Raw genomic sequence first — 16266 nt, 5'->3', positions numbered from 1 at the left:
AGGTGCATCTGCAAAGAGCTACTGGGATGAGTTGCCAGCATGGCTTTGGAGCCGTAGCAACTCAGACTGTTCTTAATTTAATTTTCCCTCTTTTTCATTTGTGTGTGTGTGTGTGTGTGTGTGTGTGTGTGTGTGTGTGTGTGCACATAGTTCACATGAGTGTATGTGGAGGCTAGAAAACAATGTTAGGTATCCTCTTCAATTGCTCTCCATCTTATTTATGTATTTATTCTTTATTTATTTTTCTATGAGAGAGAGAGAGAGAGAACTGGCACACCGCAACCTCCAGCCACTGCAATCAAACTCCAGACGTGTGTGCGTCACCTTGTGCATGTTTTTGACCTTACACTTGTGTCATCTTGTGTGTCTGGCTCACGTAGGACCTGGAGAGTCAAACATGGGTCCTTAGGCTTCACAGGCAAGCACCATAATGCTAAGCCACCTCTCCAGCCCTGTGTATTTATTTTCTGAGGCAAGGTCTCACTCTAGCTCATGCTGGCCTTTGAACTCATAGAAATTCTTCTATCTCAACCTCGGACTACAGGCCTGCACCACCATGCCCAGTTCTGCCTTGTTTTTTGAGACAGAGACTGCCTAAATTCAAAGCGCGTTGACTCAGCTACACCTGCTGGCCAGAAAGCCCTAGGGACCCTCCTGTCTCCACCTCTCCAGCATAAGGGTTATAGGCAGTGCCACCATGCCTGGCTTTTGGATCTGTGAGTGAGGCTGAGGTTGGAACTCAGGTCCTCGAGTCAAGATTATTTATTTTTTTTAAATATATTTTATTTATTTATTTGAGGCAGAGAAAGAGGGGGGGGATGGGCACACCAGGGCCTCCAGCCACTGCAAACAAACTCCAGATGCATGCTCTCCCTTGTGCATCTGGCTTATATGGATGGGTCGTGGAGAATTGATTCGGGATCCTTTGGCTTTGCAGGCAAATGCCTTAACTGCTAAGCTATCTCTCCAGCCCTCGAGTCAAGATTATAAGACAAGTACTTCACTCACTGAGCCCGTTTCCCCAGAAGAACGCTTTGTTTTGTTTTTCGGAACAGGTTATAGGAACTTTCAAAATGCTTTGCTTAGAGTGAGCTTTAAATTGGCCTTAGTGTTACATATTTTCTAGGGTAATTCCATAACTTTTTTAAAAAGTATAGTATGTGAGTACTTAATGCATGTATGAAATATCTTCATATATTTAAGAACAAACATTTACCAGCACTGTATAGCAAAGTTGTATCAACTCAGCAAATAAAGTAACCAACATATGTATGAATTAACATTGGTACTACACCTATGCCAGTCAAGAAAAAGGAGCTGAGGCTCTCCTAATGCCTTTTCACCCTTCTCATCAAGGATGAAAGAGTGAAATGCTATTTGGATTTGCCCCCACTAGGGAGACAACCTGCACGGGGTAGGGTGTTTGAAACATCCCCACTCTCCAGAGAGTGTAGGGCCTAAGAAAAAGGAAGAAGCTGGCTGGAGAGATGGCTTAGCAGTTAAGACGCTTGCCTGCAAAGCCTAAGGACTCATGTTCAACTCTCCAGGTCCCACATAAGATGGGTGCATAGTGATGCAAGCTCACAAGGTCACACATGTGCACATGGGGGAACATGCATCTGGAGTTCGACTGTGGTGGCTGAGGCCCTGTTGCACCAAATTCTCTCTCTCTCTCTCTCTCTCTGTCTCTCTCTCTCTCTCTCTCTTGCTCTCTCACATTAAATACAAAAAGGCCAGTCCATTGGGCTTGCCTCAAAAAAAAAAAAAAAAAATGGAAGAAGCCATACAGAGCACCATGGTGCCTACATGGGAACTGGGTCAGTTGACCCAGCTCTGCGGCAGTAAGAGGGTATGAGCAAACATTCCTCCCAGAACAAAGATAACACCTCCAGGCATCCAGAAGCACGTGCTGCATGCCCTTTGCTCATAGGTGCTTTTTTTGGTCTACATTGTGCCTAGTGCCTCACCTTTGTGGCCAGGAAGGTGTACTCTCCTGATAAAGCATTCCCTGGCCTTTCCCCCTATTTGTTCTTAACTCCATCTTCTTAATACGATGCTGAAGGGGTAAAAGGCCAAGTCCAGCACAGTAGCTGTGGGCTTCACTGGAACTCTGCCTAAGGTCTGTGTGCCCTGATTCTGTGGCTCTGATGAAACAAGCAAGAACCCTTCCACACACAGACAGAGTGATCCTGGGAGCCATTTCAGAGGACATATTTCTGCTGCTTTCAGCGGTTCCCTCACTACTTCCTCTGATCCTCCGGTATGCCCTTCCTGTAAACATGGGGACCTGAACCCAGGTGTGGGTAGACGTGCCCTATGTCACAAAACAAAGACCCAGTCCCCACAGAGCAGAAGGATGGTGTGGTGTATGAGGGTTAGGTCCCACCAGGCCTGAGAAGTCCCACCATCACATTTTCAGGGTGTTGGGCCTTGGAAAACTCGAGGCCTCTGAGGAGTATTACGTTGCAGCAGAAAACATCAGGCCAGGAGAAGTGACGCCTGTGAGCGTGTTGTTTGTGGTTTACAGGATCAGGAACTTAATGCCCATTGCACCCCAATACCCTGGTTTTCCACCAAGCAGAAATCTGTATCCTGGTGACACACTACCGATCATAAGATGAAAGATGGGGAGCCGCAGGGAGAATCTAATTTCCAGGGCTCTTGCTTCCAGCCCTGTAGACAAACAGTTGAAAGTAATTACATGTGGCCAGCACTGGGGGACATGCGTTCTCTCTTGTCATAACTTGTAACCTAATCAGAGACAAAGCCAATATCCCAGCCTTGCTCAATGAGGACTGGAAGGGCAGTGGAAGGCGTGGGCTTTCTCGAATTTCCTCACCCAAGAAACCTCCCTTCCTTCATCTGTACCTGGAATAATATTTGCCTTGTCTTCTGAACTTATGTCAAAATGCTTTGAAAATTGTTAAATTCACTAGGAATTGCACTAGCTCTAAGGCACTGGGAAAACTGTAAAATACATTAGCTCCAAGGACTTGGGGAAAGTGTAAGACAATTTGGTGAAGCCCTTGCTCGGAGTATAACTTGTACATTTGTGGTGGACACGGCTATCCCAGAAGAACACACACAGACTGAAACAGGAAACTGTGAGTTAAGGACAGAGAACGGGTTGGTCCGTTCAATTGACATTGGAGCTATATGCATCTTCCAGCCAATATCTGGGGCTAACTCCCATTCAAAGTTACCCCAGGGATTTGGTGTTAACATAAGTGCTAATACAGACACCATCATTTGTACACATCATTATTTTTTATTTACAAATAGCCTTTAAGTCACATCATCAATTTTTTAATCCTTTGTTTTTGCGTGTGTGTTTGTGTAATGTGCTATGTGTGTGTGTGTGTGTGTGTGTGTGTGTGTGTGTGTGTGTATACACACCCACATGCACTGTGGCAGGGGTGCTTACCTGAAATGGCCAGGGCAAAACATCAGGTGTCCCACTCCATCATTCTTCCACAAGTTCTCATTTTGAACCAGAGTTTCTTTTTAAAAATATTTTTTATTTAGTTTCAAGCAGAGAGAGAGAAAGAGGACTGGACATGCCAGGGCCTCCTGCCTCTGTAGACCAACTCCAGCTGCATTAGCCACTTTGTGCATCTGGGTTTGTGTGGGCACTGAGCATCAAACCTGGCCTGGCAGGTTTTGCAAGCAAGCACCTTTAACTGCTGAGTCATTTCCACAGCCCACAGTAGCTTGCTGTTTTGCACAAGCCTAGGTGACTTCCTGGTCTCTCCTCCCCTTTTCCGGACAGGGGTTACAGGCATGTGTGACTATGTGAGATCTGGAGTATCAGGACCCCTCAGACCTTCATGCTTGTGCAGGAAACACCCTTAAACCATGGAGCCATCTCTCCAGCCTGAGGCACATTATCTCTGGAGCCCCTTAGCAAAATTCTTCCTGGAACAAATTCTAGCACTTTCTTCATACGCCTTCTTTTCCCGCCTTGCTTGTTTCTCACCATGTACAAAAGCTTAGATTAAAATAATAATAATAATAACAAATTCGGATAAAGGTGATAGCCTATCCAATGAATAGTGCAAAAACATCTGCCAGTTTAAAGTGGGGCTTTGTTCATAGATTAAAGCTACCTGTGGCTTTGATCCGTGTCTCCTTTGCGTTGGGTTCAGGGGCTGCTGTTAGGCAGGGGCAGCTGAGCAGGTGTGGACTCCAGATGCTTCATATTAATTAAATGCACTTGGCTCCTTTAGTAGCTTTGATGAAGTGGAACTGTGACTGACTGACACTGTTATGGTTTGGGGTTAGATGATGTATCTATCTATCCAGCTCTGGAAATGAGAGGGGGAAGAGGAGAGAGGAAAAGGAAGGAGAGAAGAGAGAAGGCTGTCCTGTTCACCCCCCCACCCCCCACGCAGCTCTCTGGTAGTTAAAGTTCCACTGGGGATCCAAGAATAATGTTCATGTGTGGTCACTGCTGCCGTGGACCTGGCCCCTGGGTGGTGTCTTGGTCTGTTCGCACTGACAAAACACCATGGACCGGGATGGAGAAGCTACAGAAACTCACTTCTCACAGGTCTGTGGGATCAAGGGATCAAGGTTCTGGTGTGTCCGTATCTGCTTAGGGCTGACGCCTGGTTTGTACGTGGCTCCCTTCTTGTATCTTCGCTTGTGAAAAGAACCAGCCCTCACCTCCTCCTTTTTATGTATTTGCATGAGTGTGCGTGTGATATGCACACATGTGTGTTTGAATGTTTGTGTGTGAGGGTGCACATGTGCATATGGAGGCCAGAGGTCAACATCAGGTTTTCCTCAATTCCTCTCCACCTTACTTTTTTTTTTTTTTTTTTTTTTGAGGTAGGATTTCACTCTAGTCCAGGGTGACCTGGAATTCACTATGGAGTCTCAGGATGGCCTCAAACTCATGGTGATCCTGCTACCTCTGCCTCCCGAGTGCTGGGATTAAAGGTGTGTTATCGCTGGGTGGAAGCTAGATCACCTAGGGCCATACCCATCTGGTTGAAGATATTATATACTCTTAATTTTATAATTAGAGAGAGACAGAGAACTGGTGTGCCAGGGCCTCAGCCACTGAAATCGAACTCCAGACGCTTGTGCCACCTAATGGGCATGTGCGACCCTGAGCTTGTCTCACATTTGTGCATCTGGCTATGTGGGATCTGGAGATTTGAACATGGGTCCTTAGGCTTTTCAGGCAAGCGTCTTAACTGCCAAGCCATCTCTCTAGCCCAGGATATTACATTTTGATCTAATTATAATAGGAACTCTTTTTGAAAGGTCATTCTAGCTGGAAATGGGAAGAGGTATGTGGAAGAGGAGGAAGGAACGCTTGTGGACACTATTACAAGATTCTCGTTGTGAGATGAGCATGAACTTGGACTGGGCTAAAGACAAGAGATGGGAAGTAACTGGAATTAGGAACATTTGACTGTTGGCTTAATTTGCTGATGGATGCTTCTGGACTATAGCTTCAGCTTGCTCTCCTCCAGTAAGAGATGCCCAGGAGCCAGGGACGCAGCCCACTCCACCCACTGACCAAAGAAAACATGACTCAGGACAGCAGAATCCATGACCCTTTCCAAAGGTAAAGGGTGACCAAAGCTTCAAGTGCCTTCATCATTTGAACCATTTAAAATGGTTTCAATTTTAAGTGCCATGTGTTAACTTATATGATGTTGTTTTGGCTTGAGGTAAAAGAAAACCCAGTCTATATAGGTGTAAACAAACAAGAAATTTATTGGTTCTAATACATTACTACCCAGAGACAGAGCAGTTGGATGTTGGTCCATTTGACAGTTCAGTAATGAGATTAAGGACCTATCTGCCTGTTCTTCCCACCACACAGATAACTGCATTCTATGACTGGGTCTCCTCGTGAGCAAAATGTAGCTGATAGACCGAGTGGGTCTATATGCTTCCCTTTTACACCAAGTGCCAGGTAGATCCCAGCTTCCCATGCTCCCTGGGGTTTCTTTTTCTAGGAAGAAATAACAGTGGCCTTCCCTTTGTATTGTTTTAGACAGGTTTGGTTTGCATCTGCACTCCTGAACCAGTTACTGGCAAAAGCATCCAGGGCAGGACTGATCCCCTTAGATTTTGTGTGGCCAGCTTTGGAGCTGGGCTCAGATCCCTGGGCCGCAGGCTGCTCTGCTGTTTAGTGGGGAGGGAGTTGGGCGGCTGCAGAATCAATTGTGTCTTACTTACAGAAGACAGCAGTAACTCAGAGCCCAATGTTGCCTTGTGCAGTTTCCATGCTCCCAAGCAAGATTTTGGGGCTGCTGAATATTTTGATATGCAAGATGAATTGCCTAAACTTATTAGGAGCCAGGCGGCAGACAATCTGAAAACATGAAATCACACCCGTCCTCGTTAACAACAGAGAAAGATAGAAATTAGGAACACAGTGACATGCTGCTGCACTCCCAGTAAGTTGGCAAAAAAAAAAAAAAAAGAAGAAGAAGTCTGACATTACTGAGCCCGAGCCCAGGCAAAGGTCTGCATGAGGAGGCAGAGCCTCGTACAGTGAGGGTGTGATTTGGTACCATCTCTTTGGAAAGTAACTTTGGCATTGTCCTATTGTGTACTGACTCAGCAATTCAATGTTTTCCATACACTAGGACACATTTTGCAATTTGTTGCAGAAATAGGCTTGCGGATATCGATGATAATGCTGTTCATGGCAGCAACAAACTGGAAATTATTCTTACCGCAGAATATTCCACAGCAGCAAAAGTAAAGAACCCGCGCGCCTACATACGACACGAACGTGCTCAACAAAAGAGGCGCGTCGCCCAAGCCCGCGGGGCAGTCCCCTGCTGTCGCGGTCAGGTCCGCAATGCCGGTAGAAATCACCCAACCAAAAGCAGCTTGTGGGGAGAAAAAGGTTTATTTTGGCTTACAGGCTTGAGAGGAAGCTCCACAATAGCAGGGAAAACGATGGCATGAGCAGAGGGTGGACATCACCCCCTGGCCAAGATCAGGTGGGCAATAGCAACAGGAGAGCATGCCAAACATTGGCAAGGGGGCACTGGCTAAAGCACCCATAAGCAGGCCCCCAACAATACACCGCCTCCAGGAGGCGTTAATTCCCAAATCTCCATCAGCTGGGAACGTAGCATTCAGAACACCTGAGTTTATGGGGGACGCCTGAATCAAACCACCACACCTCCTCATTGCCGGGATGAAACACTTGAGCAGAAACAGCTTCCAGGAGAAAGGGGCTGATTCAGGCTTACATTTCTGGGGGGCGGGGGGGCATCTGTCATGATGGGAAAAGCATGGCAAAGCAGGCAGATGAGCGTCACCTCTCGTCCCAGCAGCAGCAACAAGGAAGAGATTTCATAACTTCTGTCTATAAAATATTACATGGAATTTTTTAAAACATAGGTTCACTCAGCTCTTAAGCAAATGTGATTGATAGCGGTGGGAAACAAACATGGATGGCCTTGATCCATGTAAGAGGAGCTCATGCCTGATTAATTAATCAATAGTCTATGAGGGAAAAAATTATTATGTGTTTGGGAATTATTATGTGTTTGGGGGTGGGGAGAACCAGTGACTGTGATATATTTAATCTTTGAAAATGTCTGTGATGAAAGGCCATGAGTTATTAAAATCCTGATGTTATTATGAATTTAGGAGAGATTCATTTATGGACAGAAAGGCAGGGATAAAAAAGATATATTTTTAAAATTAGAATTAAATGGGGGCTGAACATATGGCTCAGAGAGTAAAGCACTAGCTGCTCACGTCTGATGACATGAGTTCAGATCCCCAGATCCTGCATAAAGCCACATGCCTAATACGTGTGTCAGTAAGCCCAACACACCTACAGAGGGAAGGGAGGTGGAGGCAGGAGAATCCCACAGCTCATGAGCCAACTACCCTGGTAAACATCACTAGGAACAGCAAGAGAGGCCCTCCCTCAAAACAGGGCACAGGCTGGGTGTGGTGGTACCCACCTTTAATCCCAGTACCTGGGAGGGAGAGGCAGGAGGATGGCCGAGAGTTCAAGGCCACGCTGAGAGTCCATAGTGAATTCCAGGCCAGCCTGGGCTAGAGTGAAATCTTACTTCAAAGCAAACAAAACAAAACAAGGTGGAGGGTGAGCCCCCACACTCAACCTTGTCCCCCGACCATAGTGTGACCTGGCACATACCTGCCTCCATTCACACCCATGAATGTGCACTCAAAATTAAAAACAAACAAACAAACATGGAACTAAATGAATCTGCCTCAATGTGTAGGCTCTCAGTAGTTTCTGTTGTAATGACAGTTAGTATTTGAAGAATCTGAGTGAAGAATGTGCAAACAAACCAAAAACAAAACAACCAAAAGCCCTTAATTAGAGGAAGAGCTGAGCGCACTAGGTGGTGAAACACTGTGCAAACAAGGTTTAAGCACCAGACAGGGGCCTCTTTAAGTCACAAATACAACAGATGAGTTTCTGTGTAAATAGCACATGTGTTTGGCAATTCGCATGTCTCATTAAATTCTCTTCTGGGCATTGATCCTTGGTGGGGAAAACATCAGAGCTCGTGTGGTTAAGAGCTTTCCCCGCACTTCGCCTGTCATGGAATCTCTTAATGGTTAAATGACAAGCTCTGTTTCTGGGGAGCGCATGGTTTCTGGAGTCACTTGTGTGACTCAGCGTGCTCTTTTAAATCAGACACTTCCATGTCCAGCTTAGCACGTGAGCCCCCACCGAGCCCAGTGCTGAGATCAGTGCCCGACTAGAAGTGACTCCACAAGGCCTCTGCGATTTTTGCCAGCTCTGTTTCCAAATTAGTTGCAAATTAGATGAAGGAGTTGAATTATTATTATTTTATTTATTTATTTATTTGAGAGCGACAGACAGAGAAAGACAGAGAGAGAGAGAATGGGCGCGCCAGGGCCTCCAGCCACTGCAAACAAACTCCAGACCCATGCGCCCCCTTGTGCATCTGGCTAACGTGGGTCCTGGGGAATGGAGCCTCGAACCGGGGTCCTCAGGCTTCACAGGCAAGCGCTTAACCACTAAGCCACCTCCTCAGCCTGAGTTGAATTATTTCCAAGGTTCCCTCGGATCCAAGCAATATTCTGTGGCTGTGGGGATCCATTTCTACGAGTCCATACATCATGGAAGGATCCTCTCCTTGCTCAGCTAACGTGTCACATGCTTGTGCACACTGCTATTTGTATGTGAGAACATGCAGGCCATACAGTCCTGGGGAACATTATTTTTTCCCTCAGCTGACTTTTATTTGCAGTACCTCTTTTGAACCACGTGAATGATAGTCAAGCAAGATGAGGTGGAACTTTCCAGAATCCTATCAGTTTTCCTTTGCTGCTGCATCTTAGCCACACACCTTCGAAGATAATGTGGGAAAAGCCCACTAAATGTAGGAGCCCTCATATGCCAAGGAGAGACATTACTGCATGGGCCTCTGAGGAAGCTTTAGTGCCAGCTAGCATTTGTATTGAAAGGAAAATATCCTTAGGATATTGGGCAGTTGGCTTTTCTGAGCATGCAAAAAGCACCTGAGATCCACAGTGAATGAAGTCCCTGGTAAGTGGCATCTGGAGCAGTCAAGTCATTTTTTTGTTTTATTATTATTATTGGTTTTTTCAAGGTAGGGTCTCACTCTAGCTCAGGCTGACCTGGAATTCACTCTGTAGTCTCAGGGTGGCCTTGAACTCATGACGATCCTCCTACCTCTGCCTCCCAAGTTCACCACGCCCGGCTTAGAGTCATTCTTTTTAAAATGTTTAAAAACCTTTTTTGTTTGTCATCACATGTGTATGTCTGTGTGTGTGCAGACATGCATGCATATTGTGTGTACACATGTTTGTACATGTGTGGGTGCACATGTGTGACCAGTGGCCTCTGGATATTTCCAGGATCTTGGTGTTTTGCTCAAAGAATTGAAGGAAGACACACACATACACACACACACATAGTTAAGCATCAAGACACTTTATTAAGAGCAAAGATAGTAAAGATTCAACTACACTGCTAACGGGCAACGGGCCACTAGAAGGGAAAAGACTCAAGGACCCCTCTGGGCTTCTCTTTATAGGACTTTAGGAGAGAGTAGATTGGTTGCTAGGGGCATAGTTTGGATCTTCTAGGTTGACTGATGGATTTAGGTTACATAAATTTCTCTAGTATGCATGTTTCGTCCCCTGATGCATCTGACTTTAATCCTATCCACATACAGGCTATGATGACAAACAGGAGCTTCTCTCTAAAAGTTCACTTACAGGACACAGTTTGCCTTACTGCGCATGCATAAAACCAGTTCAGGCTGGATTCTCTCCCCCCACCCCGGCCATCCCCCCCCTCCCCCCGCCACCCCCGTTCCTGCCCCAGATCCAAGAATTTATTTGAATGGGTGCTGATGGCCAAGAAGCAAACTCACTGTGTGGAGCTGGGTGCACCTGCAGCTTGGTCCAGGTGGGGGGCCCCAGGTCCCCCACAGGTTGTATTGTTTAGGAGAAGGGTGTGCTTACCGCTCAGCCTGGAAGTGTCCCAGGTGGCTAAACTATTCCCCGTGCCTACCTTCCTGCCTCACACGTGTGTGCAGGTGCTCGTGACGGTGTGTGCGTGTGTGTGTGGATGACAGAGGTTGCATCCACTGTCCCCCTTGGTCCCCCTCCACCTTGATTATTTGAGAAGGGTCTCCAGTTCATCTGGACTAGATATCCACCAAGTCCTGGGATCTGCCTGTCTGTCTTCCTGAGGCTAGACTTCAAGGTATGGACCACGCTGCCTGGCATTTTATGTAAGTGCTGGGGATCCAAACCCAGGTCTTCACTTTACCCACTGAGCAATCTCCCCTGCCCTAATTTTTGTTTTCACTAAATTAACATATGGGGGGCCTGGAGAGATGGCTTAGCTATTAAGGTTCTGGCCTGTGAAGCCCAAGGACCCAGGTTCAACTCCCCAGTACCCATGTAAGCCAGGTACATGTGATAGCGCATGCGTCTGGAGTTTGACTACAGTAACTAGAGGCCCTAGCATGTCCATTTGCTCTCTCCCTATATGCCTCTCTCTCTAACAGAAATATTTTTTTAAAAAAATATGGGGCTGGGGTGATTGCTCAGTGTTTAAGGTGCTTGCCTGCAAAGCATAATGGCCCAGTTCCCACGTAAAGCCAGATGCACGAAGTGCCAAATGCATCTGGAGTTTCTTTGCAGTGGCTAGAGGCCCTGGCACATACTCATTCATATTCTCCCTCTCCTCTCCTCTCCTCTCCTCTCCTCTCCTCTCTTCTCCTGTCCTCCCTCACTCCCTCTTTCTCTCTCTCTCTCTCTCTCTGCCTGAAAATCAACAATTAATTTAATAACATATACACATAGTTTTAAAAGCCAAATTGGAGGAGGGGTGCTGATGAGGTCGCTCAGTGGATAAAGCCCTGGACTCAAGCAGGAGGGCCAAAGTAGTTTGGATTTCCAGAACCCACAGAAACCCAGACAGGCATGGCAGCGAGCCCTTAATCTCAGCAGCTTCCTCTTTTTTTTTTTTTTTTAATATGGAACACTTCATGAATTTGCTTGTCATCCTTGCGTAGGGGCCATGCTAATCTTCTCTGTATAGTTCCAATTTTAGTATACATGCTGCCTAAGCGAGCACCCAGTGTTTTCCTCTTAATAATTTTCTTCTCTGTTTTTGGTAAAGCATGCACTGTCACGGAAGTGGTATACTTTTTGAGATTTCAAACATCTGAACATATGTTTATTTTAATGTTTCACTTTATTGATCTTTGATTTGAGAATAAGATCCGAATTGAAAATCCCACTCAATCAGAAATAAGAAGAAGCCATTTCATTATCTTCTAGCTTCCAAATTTGTAATTCAGACGTTCTGGGTAGTATACAAATCAATATCTGAAGCTAGCCTCTTTCTTGCCATGTTTTTCAAAACTTTTAGATTTGTTCGTTGAATCTGGTGTTTGGGGATTTTTGTTTTTTGTTTTTCAAATTGCTGTCGTTCATGATGCTCAGCTCTCCACCTCACCCGTTCATCTGTCACTGCTGCCTCCACAGTTCCTGCTTCTTACCCTCACAACCAAACCCCTGGAAAGAATATTCTAGGCTTCCATTCTCAACGACTCCTGAAAGCTGCCCCACGTGGTAACACGTGCATTTACCTAGCCCAGGAGGTCCCCTTCGCCATCTCTTACTAAATCTGTGAGTGCAGCCGCTGCACAATTCTCGAACTTTCTTCCTTGACGTCTTCACTGCTGCTTTTAGGCTCTCCTTTCCTGCTCTTTTTGTTGTTGTTTGTTTGTTTGTTTGAGAGTGACAGGCAGAGAAAGAGGCAGAGAGAGAGAGAATGGGTGCACCAGGGCCTCCAGCCACTGCAAACGAACTCCAGACACGTGCGCCCCCTTGTGCATCTGGCTAACATGGGTCCTGGGGAATCGAGCCTCGAACCGGGGTCCTTAGGCTTCACAGCAAGCGCTTAACTGCTGAGCCATCTCTCCAGCCCCTGCTCATTTTTGCCTCTCTCTCCTCTCTCCTCTCTTCTCCTCTCCTCTCCTCTCTTCTCCTCTCCTCTTTCTCCCTCCATCCCTCCCTCCCTCTCCCTCTCTCTTTCTCTTTCTCCTTGCCTCCTCCTGTACAGTCTACCAGAGGAGAAAGAAAGTGTCTGAAGGGCCTAGAGGAAGTGCAGTGAGGCAGGAGGAGGTCCCAGGCAGGGGCTGGTGAGCACCTGGCTTTCACAGACTCTGTCCTTAATGTAGGAGACCCGCTGCCTTTCAGAGGCATCAGTTCCCATCCCTGGGCTGCCTGCTGCTAATGTGATAGCCAGTTGTATCCCTTTTATTTCTTTTTAGTATTGGAAATAAGATGCTTTTGACAAAGGGCAGTTGCTGCATGGTCATCACTGTGGGAACTGTGGGTATAGTCAGTGCTCTCAAGCTTGAGCGGGTGGCTCGGCTAGACCCCCAGGCTGCCTGCGCAGGACAGTGGTCTGTGACTACACATAAAGGACAGTTTCCAGAAGCTTTGCCAGAGAGGCCCTGAAGGAGGGCTGTTTATACGCTGATGATGTAGGGACATCATGTTCCACCATGCTAACACCCATTCTACCCCAGATGAATCCTCTAATTCAAGATTTCTTAAACTTTCCCACTTTGATTCCTTTTCACTGGATAATTTCTTCTTTTTTTTTTTATTAAGAACATACTTTTTATGGATACATTGTGTATTGGTACCATCTTTTCCCTCTTCCCTTCCTCCATTCCACAGAAGGCTCCCCTCAGTGGGGTTGCTGGTATTCCTCACGGGGTTGTGGCTTATGCCTTGTGAGAGCAGCAATCATTTTGGGGGCACAATGCCTCTGGGTATGATGTCCCAAGATGTGGCTCTTACAACTTTTCGGCCCCTTCTTCTGAAAAATTCCCTGAGCCTTGGTGGGTGTGGGTTTATTTGTTGTTGTTGTTGCTTTTGTTTTTGTTTTTGAGGTAGGGTCTCACTCTAACCCAGGCTGGTCTCGAATTCACCAAGTATTCTCAGGGTGGCCTTGAACTCACAGCGGTCCTCCAACCTCTACCTCCTGTGTGCCACCACACCTGGCTGTGGCTGTGTTTCAGTGATGAGCTCCTAGGAGTCTCCGGATCTCTGCTTTGGTAAGTGTTGAGTGTCCTCAGGGTCTGTCTCCATCACCCTGGTGCTGATCATCAGGCTCACCTGGGAAGCAGCTCTCTTGCTCATCTCCCCAGTTCCTCTGTGGTTTCATCTGGGCCTTGGCTGAAGTGTGAGGGGTGGTTTATCTCCTTGGGCCTCACTGCCTTCTGAAAAAGTAAAACAGATTCTCCAATGGAGAATGAAGTCAGCATAGGTTAAATGGGCTAAGCATCGTTAATTTAGGGAGAGTTAGATGGATGTAACCCTGCTTTTAACCAACGATCGGAGGGAGATTGCCATTGGCGACCATACTCTTGGTCTCCATGAGATCCTGGCCTGGTTCCCAATTCCAGCTCTGGGTTCCTTTCCACTGAGTGGCTCACTTAGCCAATCAGAAGGCTATTGGTTACCCACCAAGGCTGTGTGCCACCATTGCACTGGGGTGTGCATCTTGTCAGGCTGGCTGCCTCTGAGTAGCTTAGCCCTCTGCTCGCTCACACCGTGTTGGCTAAGTGTCTGGGGACTGGCTCTCTTCTGGATTCCAGCCAGGTCTGTCGGTGTTCTATGTCAGCTGCTCATGGCGTCTTCAGCTGTAGGATCTTACCTTCTAGCCCAGGTGGGTAAACTTGATAATTTCTTTATGCAATCTTGGGCATAACCTATAAAATGGGTATATAGGTCAACTATTTACTTGAATAAATCATAAAATTATTTTAAAACAATTCTTGGTATGCATATAATTTTACCATTTATTAAAGATAAAGGCAAGTTGACATACTAAAAACAAATTAAAAAAAATAATAGGGCCGGGTGTGGTGGTGCATGCCTTTAATCCCAGCACTCAGTAGGCAGAAGTATCACCATGAGCTCAAGGCCACCCTGAAACTACATAGTGGATTCCAGGTCAGCCTGAACTAGAGTGAGACCCTATATTGAAAAACCAAATACATATGTGTACATATATATATATGTACACACACACATATATATGTACACACACACACACACACACATACACACACACTTTTATATTATAATTTACCTCTGTGGTTGGGAAACAAACCATGGAAAGCAACTGACTTCCAGCTCCACCCTCACCCACTCCAGCCGAGGCTTCCTGCCTCTGATGCGCTAGGTAAAGTGTGAGACAGGAAGAGAAATCACCCTGTGCCAGATGTTCCTACGCTAACACATTTGTTTGCTGGCTCCGTTGTCTGTGAAGTGCAGCTAATCGTTCTGCGGAGAGTGGAGAGCGGGGTGGGGAAAGTGGTAGTTAGTGAGAACACGAGGAAGCAGTCTATGTAATGGCACTCTTGCAGTGTAATCTCCATGCTCGCTCAGTGCACCTGCTCAGTGTCTCTGGATTGCCATCTTCCTTTGTGAACTGTGATGTCTGGAGGACCCCTGTGTGTCTCTTTAGTATAGCATCCCACACAAGGTCATAAACAAACTGGCTTTTAATAACACATTGAAGTTTGGCCTTTTCTGTAATATATTAGAAATGGATTCGTAAACAACACGATCTAGACAGAACACTGGTGGACTGGAATAGGTAACGAAACCTACATCCCACAGGAGAGGGACAGGTGTGACCTTCGGGGCCTCCTTGTATTACTGCACTCCCATGCCAGGGTTTGCCCTCATCTTAGCATGGAGGAAACCTAAGAATCTGGGGCAAACTTGTGGACATCACTGGGCAAATAAATGGCGAGTCAGGATTTTAGCAATCAGAAACCCCTCCCCGCCTTTTCTTTCCCTTGTTCATAAGTGAGATCATAGGGTGGCTTTGGGAGTGTCTTGGGTAGGATTACAACCTGATGCAACCAGAAGTCACTAAGATTTTACCAGGGGTTTCTGGTAAGGGTTCTAGAAAATTGTAGATTGAAAATGGGGAGGGAGAAAGACCTTAAGCAAATACCAATTGGACTTCTTGCTTCTCAGCTGGTAGAGGGTTCAACCAGACTCTGGGGTGAGGACCTCCTTCTCGTCTTATACCACCATGGTTTTGCCTTTCTGTCCTGTCTCAATGACACCCATCAACACACACATAATGGCCCTTTCCTGTGGAAAGGGGAGCAAGACTAAATTGCTTATTGTGAACTTGTTAGAGCAGACCCACTGTGCAGTATCTAGTTTGTATATGCATCAGAATTCAGGATTAGAGTGTACTGCGTAGTCTTAAAATGTCTTTTATTGTTATCTGAAACATGTGTTTCTGTCTTGTATACAAGTAGCATTTTATTATCAGTGGCAGAAAGTTTATTTTAAGCCAGAAATGAAACAAAACCCCACTATTTGGGAACAGGGAATCAAGCAAGTGTGTAACTGTCAATCAGTGACCCAGAATAGAGCTTCATTAAATAGCATGTCTACTGAACAGAGGGGCAGTGGGTGCTGTGACTTAAGGAACCTTGTAGCTGAGGGCCCCCAGGGAGACACCTGCCTTCGTATTTTGCCCCATGCTCGTGAGCAGACTGCTGTCTACCTCGCCGTGCTGAGAGATGAAAGCTGCTCCCATTGTTCATTCTCCTTCCCTGAGCGTCGCGAGCACCTGCAAATGCGCAGAGAGATCTCGGGGGTCACCATGAGTGGCCTCGCAGGTAGAATTGCAGGGGCTCGGGAGATGGCCTCCCTGCCTGCCAGTCATGAGGGTGAAGAGGT

General features: G+C 46.4%; 1 protein-coding gene and 1 non-coding gene across 3 annotated transcripts in view; one reads left to right on the top strand and one right to left on the bottom strand.

Moving 5' to 3' along the window:
- The window catches only part of Zdhhc14 (zinc finger DHHC-type palmitoyltransferase 14), a 322677-nt gene that overhangs the window by 153414 nt on the left and 152997 nt on the right, over positions 1-16266 (top strand). The window lies entirely within an intron of this gene.
- On the bottom strand, positions 11502-11608 carry LOC123463731. Its single transcript, XR_006639119.1, has one exon. It is a non-coding gene; the product is annotated as a U6 spliceosomal RNA (small nuclear RNA).

The sequence above is a fragment of the Jaculus jaculus genome, chromosome 9 (assembly GCF_020740685.1).
Source record: "Jaculus jaculus isolate mJacJac1 chromosome 9, mJacJac1.mat.Y.cur, whole genome shotgun sequence".
In the NCBI taxonomy this organism is placed as follows: Eukaryota; Metazoa; Chordata; class Mammalia; order Rodentia; family Dipodidae; genus Jaculus; species Jaculus jaculus.
Note: the sequence above shows the minus strand (reverse complement) of the source record. Positions and strands in the feature narration are given on the sequence as shown.